The sequence below is a fragment of the Falco punctatus genome (genome assembly GCF_963210335.1).
Source record: "Falco punctatus genome assembly, chromosome: 8".
Lineage (NCBI taxonomy): Eukaryota > Metazoa > Chordata > Aves > Falconiformes > Falconidae > Falco > Falco punctatus.
In genome coordinates this window covers 29262057-29281911 of record NC_137588.1, presented here as the reverse complement: position 1 = coordinate 29281911, position 19855 = coordinate 29262057, and the positions used below count along the sequence as shown (strand labels likewise).

The window sequence follows — 19855 nt, the reverse complement described above, 5'->3', positions numbered from 1 at the left end:
ATTACATATGCTAGCAGTCAGGCTGTGACTAAATAGCTATTGGCAAAGGTATTGAACTAAAAGAAATACAAACTTTCATTTGGACTCCAGTGAGCTCTGGATCAAGCATAAAAAGTAATAGAAGCTCTGAAGCAAATAAGGCAAAACTTCAAGTTTCCCACCTTGTCTAGTCTCTTGTAATCAGAAGTGATGATCAGGATTGTTCAGCTGTTAGATGCTATCAAATGCTATCTCAAACGAAGGTAATTAAAAGAGATCTTTTGAAAAATAGCAGAGAAAAATAAGTGCATTTGTGTGGACATAATCAGCTCTGAATAAACACACAGACCAGTTTCAATTCAAAATCTTTTCCAGGCGATCATTGGGACTGCATGTGTTCTTTAGTTGCTTAAACTTGGTTTTATTCTCCTTTTCTGAGCAGAAGAGTGATCTGTTTAAACTTGTCCAGGTAGAGATACTTTTTTTCCTTTTGAAAAACAGACTGACCTCAGTTACTCCTCATGCTGGTAGCTAGTGACTTTATGCAGCAGCCAGCTGTGTTCAGAGCCCTGAACACCTTTCAGCCAATGTTAGACACAAGGCTCCAAACAGTAGGTGGGCCAAGTAAGATCCCTCTGTGTGTGTGTGTGTGTGTGTGTGTGTGTGTAGTGGGGGGAGCATGACAAGGAGCATGATTACCTGGTAATTGTTGCATTGTTATGGACAAGAATAGTTTCAAAATTCATCCTGAATTCCTTCTCCATGTTTTCTGTTCAGCAGGGAACTTCTGCTCAGGGAAATGCCTTATGATGATTTTAAAAGTTTTCCCACTTCAGTCACCCTTTAATGCACACATGCCACCTTGCTCTTCCAACTGATCCATTGGCATTTCACATGTCCCCTGCACAAGTGGCCCCTTCCCAGCAGCACTGGCTGCTGGGCTTTGTACCACACATGCCTGTTTCCATCAGCTTCCAGCCAGCCCTGGGCACCAGCCCTCTGAAAACAGGCAGCAGTTGCAAAAGGTAGTTCCAACCCTCCACCTTTCGGAGGTTTCATATGGTGCTACTAGAAGAGGCACCAGCAGACCAGTTTCCTTGCTAGATTTCCTGGTGCTTTGTGGTCCAGGCAACAGGAAAAGGTATCCCTGCATTTCCCAGTTAGTTGTTAAGAGAAATTTGTCTGCTTGTGCCACGGCTGTTGACTAATGCCTGTAATGAGAAAGCAGGGTGGAGCACAAGCTGACTGAAACCAGCATGGGCTCAGCCCTGTCAGTTCTCCAGGGGTGGTTTCATTTTGTCATCTCCAGTGGCAGTTAGTGTCTTATGCACTTACACAGGGGGGGACTTGATTAGTTGTAGTTAAGGAATTTGGAGCAGTCCTGATAATTATTATTCTCAGGAGAAAGGCTTCAGCCTGGTACCAGAGCATCCCCTGTGGGCAGGGACACCTTCTGCTAGACCAGGTTGCTCAAAGCCCCATCCAGCCTGGCCTTGAACACTTCCAGGGATGGGGCATCCACAGCTTCACTGGGCAGCCTGTTCCAGTGCCTCAACACCCTCATAATGAAGAATTTCTTCCTTATATCTAATCTCAATCTACCCTCTTTCAGTTTAAAGCCATTATTCCCGAGTAATGATAATGACTCCCAGGAGTACATGCAAAATCAGAAGTATCCCCTCCAAACCATTTGTCATCATCTGTCAGCTAGAGGTATTTTCCATAAAATCTGGAGCGTACTGTACAGAATATTTAGAGAGAACTGGCATTCTTACTTGGGAGGAGAGGAAGCTTTCTGGTTAGCACAAAGCTTCAGAAAACAGAGGACCGAAACCCTGATGCCTTCCCACAACAGTCCCTGGAGGAAAGTATCATTTATGAAGCATTGAGCCCACAAATGAAATGAGCTATGTTGTGCAATCTGTACATTCAAGAATGGGGTCACTTCTTACGTGATACGTGTGACTCCACAGGCTGCTCTTAGAGAAGTGCCACTCCTGGAGCAAAATGATTCTCCAGGACCAACCCAATCCATTCTATGATTCTATGATCAGAGAGTTTATTCAAGCTTTAGTAAATTACTGAAATAGAGTTAGCAGATGCTAAAAATGCCCTCTGGGTTTAAAAGCAAAACATCAACACATTCTGTCTAAACATAATTATACAAATGATTGAAATTAGCTGTATGGGTCATTAACAAGTCAAAGATTAAAAAACCTCCTCCCTATGCCATCCTGCTGCTTTGTGTTACAGTATCTTGCTTGCACAGTAAGCCTGCACAGCTGAGAGCAGGTAACATTACCCACTTTAAAGGACCTTTAGTAATTATGAGTAGGGGCAGAGTAAAATCCGGGCAGGAGGCCCCAGTTTTGTCTGTCTGAAGGTGCTCGATGTTTTATGGACAAATTCTGAAGCAGAGCATGCCACATCCTTTCACAGAGATCACCACACCATGCTTTTTTATGTACCCTGTATAACTGAACTTTCCTGGAAAGCCTAATCAGTATTTGGAGAAAGCCCTGGGTACAGTAAGTCCTTCTGTAAACTGTCACCTTGGGAGTTGCTCATGAAACACCGAGGTGTCTACTGACCTTGTAGCGTCAGTCGCCTTAGCTCCTCTGGTGGAGCTACTACCCTCCACATGAATGATTGACACACAAGTGTGGTTTTGAGAAACGAATCCCACTCTGATCGCCACCATCCACGAAGCTTCTTGGTCCTGAAAAATCTGCATTGCTGTAACCTTAGTAGTGCACACAGGATGATGTGCTCTGCCTCCAGCAGGTAGGACCAGGACAACCCCACTGTCTTCTTGGCCTTAAATCTGGATCCTTCTGGGCTTCCTTTAGTATCTTTTGGGTGTTACTTGATAAATGACTGAACTGGACTTAGCTTTCCTGCAGAAATTTGGGGAACTGTATGACTCCTTCAAGCACGACTCTCTAATTTAAAATTCCCTGTCTTATCAAGAGTCCAAGTTGGAGTACAGACAAATAATTCTTTAATGGAGAAGGGGCCTGCAATTCTGATAAAATATCAAGCAAACAGTGCGAAGAGAGAACAAAGTGACCTCCCTTCTGTTTTTCCTGGCAGCTTAGAGACTAACCCATCTCATCCCACTCATTGCTGACAATCTCCCTCATGAACTAGTTGCTTGGTCACACCACGTCCCACATCCACATGAAACTCAACCTGCAGCCCTGACAGAGGAGTAGAAACACACCCAGCATTTATTTACCAGCCTATCTCCAAGCCCAAATTAATCCTGCCTGGACATTCCATCAACTAATCGGGTTTACTGACTCAGCTTTAACAAAACCTGGAGTAGATGAGGAGATGAGTATCCCCTTCATTAATCCTCTGCCTGATCTCTCAGTGCACAGTCCTTACAAGCGAGAAGGGGCAGGCACACTTTGAAGACATTAGGCTACAAGCTGTTTGCAAACAAATTTTCTCTCTTCCTCCAAACAGACAAGTGCTCACTGCTGCTCAGCATCCAAATTCAGGATAATTATAGTGACCTCACAGCTGTCACCGACAGAAGTGCAGGGAGGCAGATTATGCACATGAAGCTCTCTACAGCTAAAGCCACCATATGTCCAGGTTTCACTGGACCCATTTCACAAAGCCAACTTTCTCTAGGCTGAAAAATAATACTTTGGCCATTTGTCCTGAACTTGCGTGTGTCTGGAACTTCTCCCAAGCTGGCTGAGGCTTGGACTGGAGCCATGAAGCATGCTGAGATCCCTTGCATGGTGACTTCAGATATGCTGGAATCATCATGTTTGTGCTGCCCATGTGCTGGGGCACAGCCTGAGGGGCCTTGGAAATCCAGAAAGAGAGGGAGGCTCAGCCTTAGTGCTAGCAGCTTTCCTCGAGAGAGGGAACTGAGAGCTGTCTCCTGCCTGCAGCTCCTGTGGGCAGCTCCCAGCATGGGCAGGAGGAGTTTGGGGCAGGAGGTAGGAGCCTGAGCTCTTTGGCAGGAGGCTGCTTCTCCAGACAGGAGCCGATGTCCTGCATCACTGCTGCGAGGTGTGCTGGTGGGGAGGTGTGGGGAGGCAGCCCTACCTGCACAGCTGCCTCTGCAGAGCTCCCCACACTAGGGCCTGGCAACGACAAAGACCTCCTGAATCACAGGTTATTACAGCATTCGCTAAGTCTTGATCAGAAAACACTTTCTGCAACACATTGCTTATAGCTCAGCTACGGATTCAAGAAGGTTTTTGACTGTAACTCTTGGGATTTAAAAGGCAAACTGCATTCTTCCATTTCCAGAGATTCATAGGCGATACCCTACAGACATATTGTCGTAAAATGAGAACACTTCCCCTCATCCCATCTCCATTGAAAGATTCAGGTTGGTGAGCCTCAACCAGTTTAATTCACCAGGAACTTTTTGAATGTGGAGTCTGGAGAAATGTTTGTTTAAGCTAAAAAAAAATAAAAAATAAAGCCTTATGCCAAGGAAACTGAGAAGAAAACAAACAATTAAAACATGCAGGGCTTGACTTTTTCCCTCCAGTGAAACTACACAGACATTTTAATAATTAAGCAGTTTCATAATGTTTGTAGAGGGAAATGAAAGTTTATTGCTTCTGCTGTTTCTATAAAGGCACAGGGCAAAGCATGAGGGCTTACAGAGTAGAAGACTTAGGGGAGGGAAGGAAAAAAAATGATGGTGCTGTAGGGGTGAGAGAACAAATCTAACTCCCTAGGTAGTATTTACAGTACTGCAGTGGGAGCTTGGTTAAGGAAAGGAATGAGTCAGGGTTTGGGGCCTCATTTTGTTAGCTGGGAAATGAAAAACCCATCTACACAAAGTAAACAAGCAGGCACTTCTTTATACTTCTTAAAATCAAGATGTTCCTATAGCTAACTGTTTCAGAAACAAACACAAAGTACAGAAAGATTCAATAAAACTTAAGATAATCTACAACAATTTGATAAGCCAATGTTTTCTGCACGCAAGGAGCTTGGGTATGTATTATACTGTGGTTTAAGAGAGACCCTTCAAGCCTGACCCAGCGAAAGCTGGGTTGTGCGGTTCTGAGTCACAGTTTAGGATCACTCATGCTCTAATTTAAACAAATGGGAATTTTATTACTGATGTGAATGGGAACAAGACTAAGCCTTTGCTCCATTGTGATTCCCTTGGAGAATGTGGGACTAGGGTAAAGGTAGCTGATACTCATTGGGAGTATCCAGAATTGGCCTCCAAATGCAAGCGCTCACATCTTCCTCCTGCCTTAGAAAAAGTAAGTAAATTGAAAGCAACACATTTATTTAATTTCCTTAGACAGATGCACACCTGAATTAAACTCCCTCAAAATTAGGGGGATTACTCTGCCACTGTATCTATGAAAAAAGAAAGGCAAAGCTGATTCAAGACATACAGAGCTAAGAGATTTAAACCCTGCCAGTTCCTACTAAGAGTTGAAATTGATATGGTATGTCTGGAATTGATTTTTCCTTGGATGCTGCAGAGGGGTCTCAGAGATGTGTTGGTGCCTGCTCTGTGAATGAAGGAGTCGCTGTAAGATTACAGATAGCTGGTTTGCACTTGCAGCATTTAGGAAGAAAGAGGGGAAAAGAAATCCAAAGCATGAGCAGCAGGTAATATGAAAAGCCAGAAAAACACCAAGCCAGCACTGACAGCTATACAGCAAATGTAAGAGCCTGGTCCTACCCCTTAGTGGGAGTACCACACTGCTCAACATCAAATGGACTGAAATGAGACATGGCATGGGTGCAGAAGGGGAAGGGATTAAAATCAGCCAGATCCAAAGACAGACTGGTAATGGAAGAAATATGTATTTATCTAGCTTTGTTTTTCTGTTATAATTTCAAGGTGTTTGTTTTTTGGGGTTTGGGTTTTTTTCTTTTCTTTTCTTTTCTTTTATACAGTGTGACAGAGTATTTTTGCCAAAGTAACTATTTCCTTTTCAACAAAAGTGATTGCAGATCCCAACAAATCACCTGTCAGATATTGAACTGTTTTACATGTTGCCTTATTCCCCCACTGATTTTCTTATATTGCTATGAAGGATTTGTCTGTCTGGGGGCGTTGACCAGGATGGCTCCTGGGGCAGGGTCAGATGTGGTCGTGCTGGTGGATGACTGCATCTCGTGACTTAGTGCCACTTAACAAGCCAGCTGTGAATGGGCACAGTGGGAAGGGTTGAGTTTAATCCTCATTAGAGCCTCTCCTGTCCTTCTCAGCTTAAAAATCTGCGCTTGACAGAGTAAGCTCCTGTGTGCACGTTCTGGTCTAGAAATAAATATACTTCATTATACAGTTGGAAGCATAGGCTTAAACCCTAATTTAGTAGAAGCTGGATCAGCCCCTCTTCCATCCAAAAAATACAAAACGACACATCACATTTCCTTTTCTTTTGGTAATTATTTTTAAAGTCCAGACTTCACTGTGTTCATTAGTATTTTATAACATAGAGTAAGAGGTATTCTTACATGTTTGGCAAGAATAGTTGAATCTGTGTGACATGCTACATTACAGCAAATCCACTTCAAAGAATTTTGAGGGCATAACCACAGAAAAAAATGTTAGCACACCTGAAAAGGGTCAAGCATCCATAGGTGGGGGCTTGAGCTCAGACAAACTTATTACACCAGCTTGCTGCTTGAGCAATCCTGACATGGAACGATCCCCTTAGTAGCAGAAGAGCCTTGTCACAAGGGCAGCTATGAACTTTCTGCTGGGAAACAGGATGAGGTGACAAAGCTGCAAGGAAACAGAGATTTGCCTGCCTTGCAGCCTTGGTAAGTGAGATTCTGCTTTGATTGTACTGCCAGATGTCAAAGCTATGGTGAATTACCAACCCAAACTAGTGCAAGGCGGGGAGGGGAGGAAGTGTGAAGTGCTGACATATATAAGCATCATATAAAATGCACTTGGTTTGTAAAGAATAGGCTCCAAAAGGCCCATAGCATGTGCATGTGCTTGCTTGGACAACATGGCCCGTGCAGGGATGCGTGTGCTAGTTCAGGCACCGTTAGATGCTTTACCTCACAAGAGGGGACTTAGAGTGAAACAGTATTTGGACATTTTTGCTGTAAGAATAGAAATATATTTGGGATTGAAGGCAAGAGAGGTGATAGGTGAGGGTTGCTCACAATGTTCACTGTATTTATGCTCTTCACAGCTGTGGGGTAGGAAGGGAAGGAAGGGGCTGTCACTGCTGCGCTGAAGGGGGAGGAAAGTGGGGGAAGAGAGACCCAGGGGAATGGACTTACATGCCCACGGTCCCCTCAGTGATCTGTGGAAATAACAGACATTATAGCCTGCATTAGGAGGGTACCTTCTCAACTAATAAGTTAAGCAGGATACAAAGCAAGCCATGCACAGAGACGTCAAAGCTGGAGTGATAAAACCACAGACATGTTGTTCCCATGGGTTCATACGCTGGCAGAGCTCCAGCATGGGCTCTCCCATGTTTAGGAATGGTCACCTCCATCCCACCCTTCCCTCCTCCTTGTGCAGGAACCTGAGGTCATTAATAGCATTTATCTTCTCCACTCATTTCACTAATTCTGTGACACTCGATACGTTTCAGGTCTCTATTTCCCTCCCTCTGTCAATTGGTTTAAGTTTGGGTGATGCAGCTGACAGTGATGGGACTATGAGGAGAATGATGTGGGATGACAAACAGTGCGTTGCATAAGCCTCATTTCAAAAAATTGAGCAGTCTGGTGTTTTATATTGTCAATTATCAGAAGACACCATCAAACCTCTGCTGATGAGGAGAACAATTAAAACCTGTTGAAACAGACCATGTTTTTATCAGCACAAATATCAGTGTAACAAAGTAGTGAATCTAAGAGTGGCTTTTGATTATTTAATTTGGGTGTCAACATAGCTTTTACACAGGGGAGGGGTGCTGGTTTTAGTTAATTATTAAGTAGGTTCCTTTGCTGCCTGGTCACCTTTGCAGAGAGACTATTGCAAAAATATTGGAGAGAAATTTTGAAAGCCTCAGGACCATACTATTTTTCATGCCCTAATTACCTGGCCAAAATCCTACTCTCCACTGAGTCAGTCTTTGCTGAGATTAGTGGAAATGCTTTTGATTTACAGTGAGATATGAATTAGCCAGAATGTACCCTGAGGAGAGAGAAAGAATGCTATTCAGCGTCATTAAAAATGAGAAAGAGAAGCAAAAATAGCTTTTGTCTGTGGCATAATGCTGTTTCCAAAGAGCTGTGACATCTTTGTATCTCCCTGGGCTAGAAAGGCACAATGTTTTGATATTTACTCCTTAAAAAACCTCAAAACTCTGCTAAAAACCTTTTTTTATGGGCTATAATAGCTTCCTATCCACTTCAAATTGGTTGAGAGATACTGGAAGGCAAAGCACTCGGTAGCGATGTGGAGTCTTTAAAGCACCTCCTTCATCAGTGGTCAAGAGATTCTGGCAGTGCAGGGGTTAACCTGAGGCCAGGGAAAGTGCCGGGAAGATCAGCACTGGGGGAGCCTTGAAGACAGGAAGGGATTTACTGTGAGATTTGGAATATGTTCAGTATAATTATGGTCTGGAAATGGAGAGAGATGAACAAATACACTGAAAATGAAGAGCATGGAGGAGATGATGAAAGCAGCAGCAGTGTGGACACGGTAAGGATGCTCACCACCAAGCAGCAGTATGAATGCTAATTGAGAGCAGCAATACTATTACTTCTACAGCAGAGTCCAGTGGCTCTGACAGATGCTCCCCAGACCCCTGTCTACCTGTACGGCAGCTCAGCAGCCCCTGTCCATGAGTGCCAGCAGCATGTTGCTGTGAGCCCCTGACCTGCCCTGATAGCCCAGATCAGGACCATCATGTGCAGGTTGCCAGCAGGCAGGACTGCAGCTGTGCTGGAGGATTTCAAAGCCCCAAACCTGACCCTCCACCCCAGCACACACACTTTGTCCCTCACGCAGCACTTGTGCACGGTTTGCACAGCTGTGAGCAGAGTAGCAACTGCTGTAATTGTATTACCAGGATGGAATGAGCATCGTGCAATACACTGAGCTGCACCCATTGGCTTGCCCCAAAATAGGAGGCAGTGAAGAACTGAGGCCAGCACTTCTTTCTTGGAAGAGCTCGCAACCTAGTGCTGTAATTAAAGTCAGCGGTGATTCAAGCAAGAGCTGCTCTCTGGATGCTTGACCTGGATGTGGGTGCTTCACACATCGTTCCTCAGCTGGACTGCTAAAAACGTGCTCCAGCAAAGGGTGTATTCCTAGAGGAATCCATGGTGTAGTGGTGTGCGTGGAGGATGTTACAAGAAAACAGGCAAACTCAGATGTCAGTGTATGGAACCAATGATGCGAGAGAGAGCTGGGGCACAAAGGAGGACGAGCACATGGAGGAATAGCTGTTTTGAGTAGGAATGGTGGAGTCTCACACTCTTCCTCTGCCTGGCTTTCCCTCCGTCCAGTGAATGTGGGGTGTTTTACCTACAGTATGATGGAGTTGGGAGGGAGAGGGCTGATGCACCAAGCATTTGCTGGGAAACCTGTGCAGAGGCCTTTTCTGGCCAGTACACATAGCCTGTTGGAGGGAACACACGTCTGTCAGGGAGTGCAAATGTTACCTATAGAGGGAGCAGGCTGGTGCTACTGACCTTGACAATATATTTATAGCCAATCTTGTCACTTCAGGGGGACATCATAATTACCGCAGCCCACCTCAAACCCCTGATTTCCATTTTGTGTGTAAGGCTGGGGGAGGTGGGGAGGCACCAGGTTTTTTACAGGTCCTCTCCTCCCTGAAGCCTGCAGCTTTGTTTCTTTCACCTGTGTTTCTGAAAGCTGTTGGCAGTGTGATGCTGTCCCAAGGCCACCTGAGCAAGAATCCCTGCAACACCTGAGGCACCTAACAGCGGCACTGGCATTCATGCAATTAAACAGTGAGAAATTCAAGCAGAGAGGCGGCTTCCCCATTTCCTTTGCCAACTGCTAGGATGTGCTGCCTCGTTTCAAATGAATGGGAAACAAAGAAAGAAAAAAATCTGAATTCTGCTTCATATTCTCTTGGGTCTGCTCTCCTTATAAAATGGGCAACAGCTGAGCAACTGGGGAAGAGAAAGGAAACTTAGATTACGCAAAAGTTTGCATCAAGGACTCTGATTTGAGACTCAGTGTTCATTTTAACCTAACCCTTCTCTTTGCTTCATTTGCTTCCCCTGGTTCCTTCAAGCACGTTGCTTACCGACACAGCCATTACAAGGAACTTGCACTGGGTTGGGAGGCTCTTGGTTTTTTCCCTCTTTTGGAGATATTTCAGAGCAACCATCTGGCCATTGCCACCAGCCCAGAGAGCTGCTCTGACAGCAGATATATGCAGCATCTCCCTGCTCAGCACTGGTAATGCAAAAGGAGGGAGGAGAGTAGAGCTGCGTAGTGCCTGGGAGCAGAGCTGAGGGTTGCAGCTGGTGTGAACACTTTTGCTGAAGCAAAAACCCACACCAAATGGCTTCTCTTTCTCTCACACGCACACATGAAATTGCTTGTTTGCCACAGTCAATCAAAAGCAGACATTTTGTTTACTGCTTTCTGTGAAGAAGGGGAGGATGGTGTGGCAGTGTAACAGTCACCCATCCAGGTCTGGTGAGATCCTCAGGTTTAAGCAGAAGCAGGGCTGGCTGGAAAACCTCCCAAGGGAGCAGCATGCTGTAGGAAAGGGGCTGCTAGTGGCTGACTTAGCGGCGGACTGAAAACAGATGAGAATCACAGCTTCATAATTTTGTGCATCTTAATTGTTTTTAAGTGAGAGTTTGCCAGGGCAATGGATAAATAACATGACAGAAGCCAGTACTGAAACCAACAAGCACCAAAACACAGTTCTGCCAGGTTTGTAACACACATGAACTGTGACTCTGCTTTGCAGGAGTAAATGCCTCTATTGCATGCGAAATGTCAGAAATCAGATCCATCCATCCAAGTATTTGTTCTGGAGGAACTGGTACAGTTACTCATTCAAGAAATTAAAAACTACTTTTCATTTTCTTGATACCCCATGAAACTGCTTTTGAAGGGCTTCTAGTGATATGCTAATGGAATACAATACTTCCAAATATTTATATTTACCAACCTACCAAACTGTGTGACAGCTTTACCTAATGCCAACAGTAGGCTGGGCATCCAAAAAGCTGGTAACGTTCTATATTCAAAATTTTTCCTCCTAAGTTTTAGCCAAACTCCAGACACCAGTGATTACACCAAACCTTTGTGCATTTCCCCCCCATACCTAGGAGGTGATACTCATTTCCCTCCTTGACTTCTTCCCATTCCCAAGGGCTGTTGTACCTTTTCACTGCTGTAACTTCTGTGTGAACAAAACCAGGCTACACCTGATCATTTAACATAGTCTGAGTCCTGCATCCAGACAAACAAAATTATCCCAATGTGGCTGTAGAGTGCAAACAGCCAGCTGGTGCTGGCCACCAGTTGCTGATGCTTTTGATCTAGGTCTATCTTAGGTGGAACCAGGGGGGATACTGCTGTACGCAGGCGCTATACACGCCAGAACTGAAGGACAGATAGCTTTATTTCCAGTAGGAGCTGAGAATACTCATGCTTTTGATGTGGCAATATGTCTGCATACAGTCAGAAGCTCTAGGTAAATGCAATTTTAGAATAATTTTCTTTTTAATGAAACTTTAATGCTGTAGAAATCAGTGGAGGAAATAGAGGAAAAAGATCTTACGAGATACAAGAAAAGCTCGCTCATGTTTGATCTGTCTCTTGTACCCTTTGGAAGCAGATATATTTATTTACAGCACAATCTTGGCTCCACTGAAGTCAGTGGGAAGTCTGCCACCAACTCCACAAGCAGCAGGCTGGTGCCTCTGAGGGATGATGGGCTGAGCGTGCTCTCCTCCTCCGCTGCAGAAGGAGCCACTAATGCATGCCCTTTGGCTGCTTGCTGTGCTAAACCCATTTAACTGAACCGTGACAGCATAAGAAGCAGTTTTAGCGATTAACCCACTTTTGCTGCCATAAAACTAATCAAGCTGCTTCTATTTATTTACTAGGAGAGTCGGGTTTAAGTTCCCAGATGCTCAGTTGTAGGGGGGGGGAGGCGAGTTCTGCATGTTTCAAACAGAGTATTGTATTCATTTAAGGAGCAGGAGGGGAAGGAAACAGTGAGCGATACTTTCCCTGCCTGAAGATTGACAGCCTGGCAGACTCTGAAACAGGAAGGTCTTTGTTTATTCCATCATGGCTACAGTGCCTACAGCTGTCAGGTCCAGTGCTCCCATACTGGCCAGCTCAGGATATCAGGAAGAACCACTGTATCCAAGTCATCAGGGACAAGCTAAGCAGATTCATCAAAGCGGGTTATGGAGGCCAAGCCAACAGGTCAGGCCATGTTTCAGGCAGCTGATAGCTGAAGGCGGGGAGACCCTGGAAATCCAGGAGGGTTAAGATGCTCAATGCATCTCTATGGCTGTGCAATGAATCTTCAGGGAAAATAACAGTGCAAGAAAGCTGTCAGATGCTACGGAGGAGGGTGGTTGGAAGGTACCACTTCTCTTTGAAGTGGGTTAGCAGTATTAAACGTGCACTTTGAAGATCAATTATAATCTGAAACTGTAAAGTATCCCAACTCCAACCATCCTTTTCTGTCTGGGGGAATGAGCAGTGGATCCCACCAGCAAATTGTGTGCAAGTAGATGGGGAGGTTGGTGGGTGAGCAAGTCCTAAACCACTGGCTTAACATTCACATAAGAAGTCATGAGAGGAGCCAGCCTGAGCTATCCCTACTGCACTGGGACAGCAGTGGTGGCCAGGGACATGCTATCCTCCTCTAACAAGAACAGTTCAGACGAACGCCCATGGGAAGTAACAGCCCCCTTGGGGCCACGGAGCCCACCTTCCCCTGGGTTATAGTGCTGAAGAGCACAGGTGATGCCTATCGGCTGGAGGTGGTGGCTTGCTGGAGGGGTTGCAGGCTGCCCAGCTTCCCCGGCCAGCTCTTTTCTCAGCTCTTTCCCAGGCAGACCTTGAGCCAGCATCTAAACAAAAGAGCTTTGCCCACAGCCAATTTCAAACTGCAACTTAAACAAACAGCCCCTGGCTGTGACTCAGCCGCAGTGCTCAGGGGCACACAACCGTCCTGCGCCTCCACCAGCTGCCACTTCAGCTAGTTGCAAAGTCCTCCTTCTTGCTCCTCGTGTTTCCTAATCCACAGGACGCATCTCTTTCCTCCTTTACCTCCTAGGAACCAGGAGAAGCTCCTACTAGAAATATTAGCAACACTTTACTCATCAACGAGCCACCCCACTGCATTTGCTGCCTCCTTCAGCACAGCGTTTGCACCAGCCCTGCTGCTCTTACCACGTGTTCCAGCTGGGGGACTGTGGGCAAAACTAGTCTACAAAATGTTGTTTTGAAAGCATTAAGGTTATTACCGAGATTGGGACCTTTCAGGAGTGCTGCAGAAAGCAGGCTGAGTCTCGTTGTTTTGTTGGGCAAAGGTTTGCCTTGCAGGGGGCTGATCAGCAAGAGCTTAGGCAGTAAGGCAAGCCTTGGCCACAACTGCTGGCCCCGAGTGAGCCATTTGGAGTACTTGCTGATACAATAAAACAAGGTAATCATCTAAGTGGAGCAAAAGTGCAGTTAATACCCCTCCTATATTTTAAACTCTGGAAATATGGAAGGCAACTGGTTTAGACGCTATGTTGTTCTGTCCCCATTAGCTGCAAGTGCCGGCAAAACTAATGGAGACAGCATTCAGAAAGCAACTTTATCTGTAACAGTAACTGGTTCTGAATTGCTTGACATTTCTAACAGTTTTTCAGCTGACTTGGGCAAAGGGGCAAGTTACGGACACTATGGAAATGCTGAAGTGAGATATGGGAGTGTGAAAAGGAGACACACATACTATAAACCTTCTGAATGCGAAAAAAACCCACCATAATTTTTATAAGGGTTTTCAGGTGCCAGCCGGGTGCCTGCAGCAGGGAAGAGGAGACTGATGAGCACTGGTAGCGTTCGGGAATTCCTCCCAGGAGCCATGGACAGGGTTGCACATTTTGCCCAAAAGCAGCTGGGACATCGCTAGCTTTTGGGCTTTGATCCCAGGGACAGAGGCTAATGAGTGATGAAAACAGAGGTGCACCACCTCTGAAGTAAGTCTTCCATGAGCTGCAAGCCCACTGGGGATTTGTGGTCCATGCCCCCTGTGCTGTCCCACTGCAATAATCTATCTCCTTGTAGCTGTTCCCTGTGACACCCCAAAGAGAACACCCAGCTCCTCACACCTCTCTGTGACTTCTTTCCCATGTTTTTCTCTCTCTTTTACCACATGTTTGGGCCTTTCACTCCCTAGTGTGGTCTCTAAGCCAGCTTCCCAGCTGCCTCCCTGCTCTCCATCATCTTTTTTGCCTCTTGACAGGTCAAAAGACAGCATGGGATGTGGCTAACATGAAGCTACACCGGAATGACTGGCAGCCAGCTGCCACCAAGCAGAAGAGATGACCCTCACTTTGCCCTCAGTAGAGGCATTAGCAATTTTCTCTTCTCTCCAGCCACAGATTTCTACATTGAGCTTATGTAAACTTTTTGTCTTGGAGGCCTCCATCCGTCTGTCTAATGTGTTTATATGGCCAAGAAATTCAGATTACCATGGGCAGACAGAGAAACAGGCAGAGGGACTGTGCCGCCGCAGTTATCTTAAGGAGCTATGCTGAAAAGCTGGAATGCTGTATTTATTTATATGTGAAAAAAATTTAAAGAAATCTATAATAAAAGAAAGGTTTTTTTTTACTAGGTTCTAAAGAAGATTTCTGGGGAGCTGACAGATAGCAAGTAACTTTATGTGCAGCATCAGATGTCTGGCAGGTGCCCCTAGAGAAACAAAGTCCGTATTTCTATGAGCTCCGTTCACCCTTTGGGACACACTTCTTCCTCAGACTGACATTTTAGTTACATTCATTCCCTGAGGCATTTTACAGGAAAACACAGCAACATATTTGATTGTTGAGCAGGTACTGAACTTTACATAGATGACATTTGGAAACACAGAGAGCTCACGCCTGGGAGCTCCAACTGCTTTGAAAGAAGCAAAACTGCTGGACTCAATTATATACAAACGTAACTTCGGTGTAGCAGTAATACCAAAGCAGGGAGAGAAGCTATCGCTGCTGGATTGCACTAACCTCAGCTGCAAAGTGTACTGAAAGTTCACAGTAAAGTTGCTAAAAAAATGAAGGCTAGAGAAGACTTTTTGCAGTGAAAACCTGCATGGGGAGAGCCACTTTCCTCTGGCTGTCCCAAGCCAGTCCAAGAGTGCTGCTGGGATAACATCCTAATGGATGTGAAATGTAAATGTTTTAAGAAACATGGGATGTTTCCAAGGTTCCATTCCCAACAAGGAATACAAAATTAAATAATCTGTCATGCATTTTAGAAAATGCCTCAGTTTAACAGGCTGAAGATTAAGCAGTGTGTGAGGGAAGCGCAGGCACATTACTCCTCATTAGCTCCTGCAGAGGAGTTGGTGTGAGGAAGAATATGCCACATAGGTGAAAATGTGCTGAGTCAGTCTCTGCCCTGTGTTTAGCATTGTCAAACCACAGAAGAGCACCAGGGAAATAATCTTTCTCACACTGACAACAGAAAAGACAAATATGTGCACTGTCAACTGCAGTCATGGGACAGCTACAGCAACACAAGGAGCCAGGTAAGCCTGGAACCCAGACCTGCCATCGTGAGAGCTGCCCCAGGGGGTGCTTCACGTTGTGCATGCAGTGGTGAGCGGTCTTGAGTGGGACGCAGGGGTTACAAACACGAGGCAGCCCTGCGGTGGAGGAAGGTGCCTGTCCCAAGGGAGATGCACCTCCAATGCCCAGAGGAGAAGGATGGCCAAGTTGTCTAGCTTGGTCCAGAAGATGGCCCAAAACCCAGGCAAGATGCTGGCTCATCCAGCCCTGCACTTGCTTAGATGACCATTTGGCTTTTGCCTGTTGCTGACAGGAGAAACTGGCATGCAGAGCTGGAGCCTGGGAAAGGACATAGGCCCCTGGCTAGCGTGAAAGGGTTTTTTTTGAGCCCAGTGTGCTCCAGCAACCAGCCAAAGCTGGACATACGGCCCGTTAGCTGCATTTACCCCATCAGACCTGAGAGCAAAAGGGAAGGCATAATGCAGTGCCATGGATTTACAGAAACTGGGGCCAGAGGAGAGAGTCTGAAGTGTAAGGTCAAGATATGACAAGTTCGTGTAAAGCATCAGTTTCTCACTCACACACACAGTCTCTCTCATTTCTGAGTACATCCTGAAATATATTCTCCTCCCTGGAAAAATCTCACCTCCCTTCTTCCTAGTTAGAGAGTGCAAATGGTTTTGTGAACCTTAGTACATCATTTACAGCTGCTGTAAATCTGGAACAATGTACACTATCAGATGTGCAGGTCTCATTTATAAAGCAGGATTTATGATTTCACCCCTTGGATCTGCAGATGGGTTTTATTGTGATTTATGCCTCTGTCACGAAAGACCATATATAAGAATTACCTGATGTTATCGAGGGACCTATTCTTTTTGGCCCTTATCTTTCTTCTGAAACCAGAGACTACTTAATCACTGTTAGCTATATACTGAGTGAAGTGTCCTCTATGATTTACCCATATCTCTGTTTTCAGTATTATTAGCTTGTGATGTTAGGACTAACTCAATGAAATACTCACAGCACATGCTGAATTGCAACTATAGACACAATTTATAAATGATTCTTTAGTGATCAAGTTGGTAAATATAATTACAGTCTTTTTAAAGGAGACATTACATCAACATTAACTGAATGCCAGTGTCAAACCGAGGTACACAAAAGGCTCTTTGGGTCCTCTAAGTAAAATATTTAAGTTTCCACTATTACTGGTAGAGGCTACGCCTCAATATCATGAATTGTAGGGGAAAATTCCCATTTCTGAGAAAAGTGGAGGCCAGATTTCTGAAAGCATTCAGCCATCTAACCACCGCTGATTCAAAAAGGCATTACAACACTGCAGAGGATCTTGCCTGGAGAAGCAGAGGGACACCTAGCAGAGTTTCACAATACCACATGTATCAGGCTCCTGTAGTTTCCACCAGGGTACCTAAGAGCTTGTCAGAAAACCACTTAGGTTTCCCCATGTCTCTTCCAGTGCTGACATGCCCTCAGAAATCAGGCTGATAACTTATTCTTCCTTGAAAGCTGATAAGTCATAGGCTCCTGGAGATGTTTCAGTATCTTACAGTCGTTGGGATCACCTTTGATGGCTTGGGTCTAACTGCACCAAAAAAAGAGAACCGGTGCCCCTTAGGTGGGTTTGAAACAACTGCAGCAATGGCTAGGAGATGCTGCAGTCTTTTGATAGATATGTTTACTCTCAAATATACTAACAGCCAGGCAAAGGCCCAAAACATGAAGCTCCAGAATTGGATCCTATTCTGCAAGTGCTCCTTGGCCATATAGGTCTGATATTAATTTTTTTTCTGCTTTTGGTCCAGGATACCTCATACCTGGTACGATACCAGGATTCCTCATACAAGGCTGCAGTGAGACACTGTCTTGATGAGAGGCATCTTTGAATCTCCTTCAGCCAGGAGGTGAATTAACTTCTGGCTTCCTGCTGATCCCAGCACAAAGGAACTCTACAGAATGTGGTATTGCTGCTGCCCTTCCAGCAGCTGCGAGCACATGTTGTAAGAGAAGGGCCCAGGCATGTTCGCCTCCTCCTGGAAAAGCAGGTCTCGAGAGGGACTGGGCTTGAGCCCAGCCTTGGTCCCAAGCACCACAGACCTGCCATGAGGGCAAACCTCATGTCTAATCACACGTTCATCTAGATGAGAGGATAATTAGTAGTAAGAAGTCCTCTCTGGGAAGAGTTCGGGGCAATCAGAGAACCAAGTCCTCAGAAAGCATCAGGCTGTGAGATGCTGCTGCTGAACCTCCTCCCGTGTGCTGCCTGTTGGCCCTTTCCCTCTGCCTGCTGAAAACAGCAATCTGGAGGGTCATCCCATTTCAGGGAGGGAGTTAAAGTGCTTTCAGATAGTGTTTTCCTCCCTGCGTCTCCCAGGATATTTGTGAGAGCAGTGAGATAGGGATTGTAGGGAACACTTTCTTACCCCAGGCTCCCTAATGCTTTTTGCCTTGCAGGAGAGGAAATTACCAAGCATACATCCGTGCTCTTACCTTGTCTGCTGTGATGGCAGCTTCTTCCTCTCTCATGAATTAAAAAACCCAGCAGATTTCTGGAAGCAAAGCTGGGATTTGGGCAATCTGAAAAATTGCACAGAGGATATCAGGGTTTGGTGGAGTGGCTCATTTAAATTAATTTGGCTTCAGAAAATTACTCTCATGATTCGTATCCTGCCTATTTTTTACATCCGTATGCAGGTACGTGATGTGCCAAGATTTTGATCTCAAGTGCTGGCACGGAACCTAGAGAGGGCGAGACATCAGGCAGCAGGCGTAACTTGCTGCAAACCACGTGTGGATGCAAGCTCCTAGGAAGTCCTTCTAGGAGCTCGAGAGTGGCCTAAGCTGCCTGCGTAGGCACAGCCGTTTTGTCTGAGGTATTCTTAGTGCATGCCTACCAGGCTGAGCTGCTGCAGGGATTTAGGGAAAAGAATGCTAAATTTCTGGATCCCAAAGAGCTGTAGTTGCATGTGACACACTGAGCAGCTCAGCCTGGATGGGATGGAGGCACTTCTGAGACCCAGAGATGGCAATGCCTGTAAACATCTGGGGGAGCTTTAAACAGGGAGGTGCCTTTGGAGTTTACACATGCTGAAAGTCTGTCAAAAGCTGACTAGGGGTTTTTCAGCATCACAGTATTAAATTTAGGCACGTTCATCGCACTTTAGGTTTAAGTCCTTAACTGGATCTTATTCATAACACTAAAATTGGCTTCAAGAATTTTCTTATTCTGCGTGCAGCTTCCCAATGACTGTTCCATTTGCTTTCAAGCTGACAGCCTGAAGCACCCCAGTTTAGATCCTTAACTGCTAAGTAATATATATTTTTCATCAAAGCAAGTAGAAATCTTAAATGAGGTATAGATTCTTACCAAAATCTCAGCTTTCAGCAGTTCTTGTTAAATGCATTTAAAATAGGTGTAGGCAGAAGGGTATTTTAAAAGTGTAGAAATTATTTTCTTCTTCAGACTCCTATAATTCAAAGAACAATTTAAGAACTGCAAGATATGACCTGTTCCTAGTGCTTTCCATTACATCTCCCTATGTTCTCTCACACACAGAAATTTAAGAACAAAAAAATCTCAGTCCAAGAGGAACATCTCAGATAGCACAAGTGCATGAAAATGAAAGGCTGTGATGCTCGGTGTTTTGTAGCTTTCTAAGTGGGCCTAGAAACATTTACAGCCTTAGCTAATCACATTACATTTGCTTAATTAATGCAAAGAGCCTATGCTCTCAAGCTGACAGGCTTTGATAGATGAGTACAGCTGCCCTGGCTTTCAGCAGCATGTGTGAGTGCTTAATGGGAATAGGGTGGGGAACAGCAGGGGATGAAAAGCAATGGAATAGATGTACTATATGTGAACAGAGCTCCTATTCATGCTTACTCTGCACCTAAGATGGAGAGGTAGCTCCAAGCTGCCGTTGTCTTAGTGGTACCTGAGGCTGTGCAGGGATCTGACCCATCATTGTTGGATGGAGGGGGGCAGCCCTTTACCTGGCACAGCCTAGGCCCATCACTGTGCCCGTGGGGCTGCTCCCACCCACTTAACATGGCTTTAGGCAGCTTGAGAGAACCTTAGGGTTGGCTATAAATGAGAGCTAGAGGATTTAGAGAGCATCAGTGGTTTCCTAGGCAGGGAAAGAGAAATCCTGCTATAAACGGCACAGAAAATCACCTGCATTTTTCA

The 19855-nt window shown here is 45.3% G+C and overlaps 1 protein-coding gene across 1 annotated transcript in view; it reads right to left on the bottom strand.

Annotated features, from left to right (window-relative positions):
• The window catches only part of TMEM177 (transmembrane protein 177), a 57235-nt gene extending 47260 nt beyond the window's left edge, over nt 1-9975 (bottom strand). Inside the window, exon 1 of the transcript XR_013930027.1 lies at nt 74-9975. The gene's annotated coding sequence lies outside the window, so the exon portion shown is untranslated. The remainder of the gene's footprint in view (nt 1-73) is intronic.
• Nucleotides 9976-19855: the final 9880 nt, after the last annotated feature.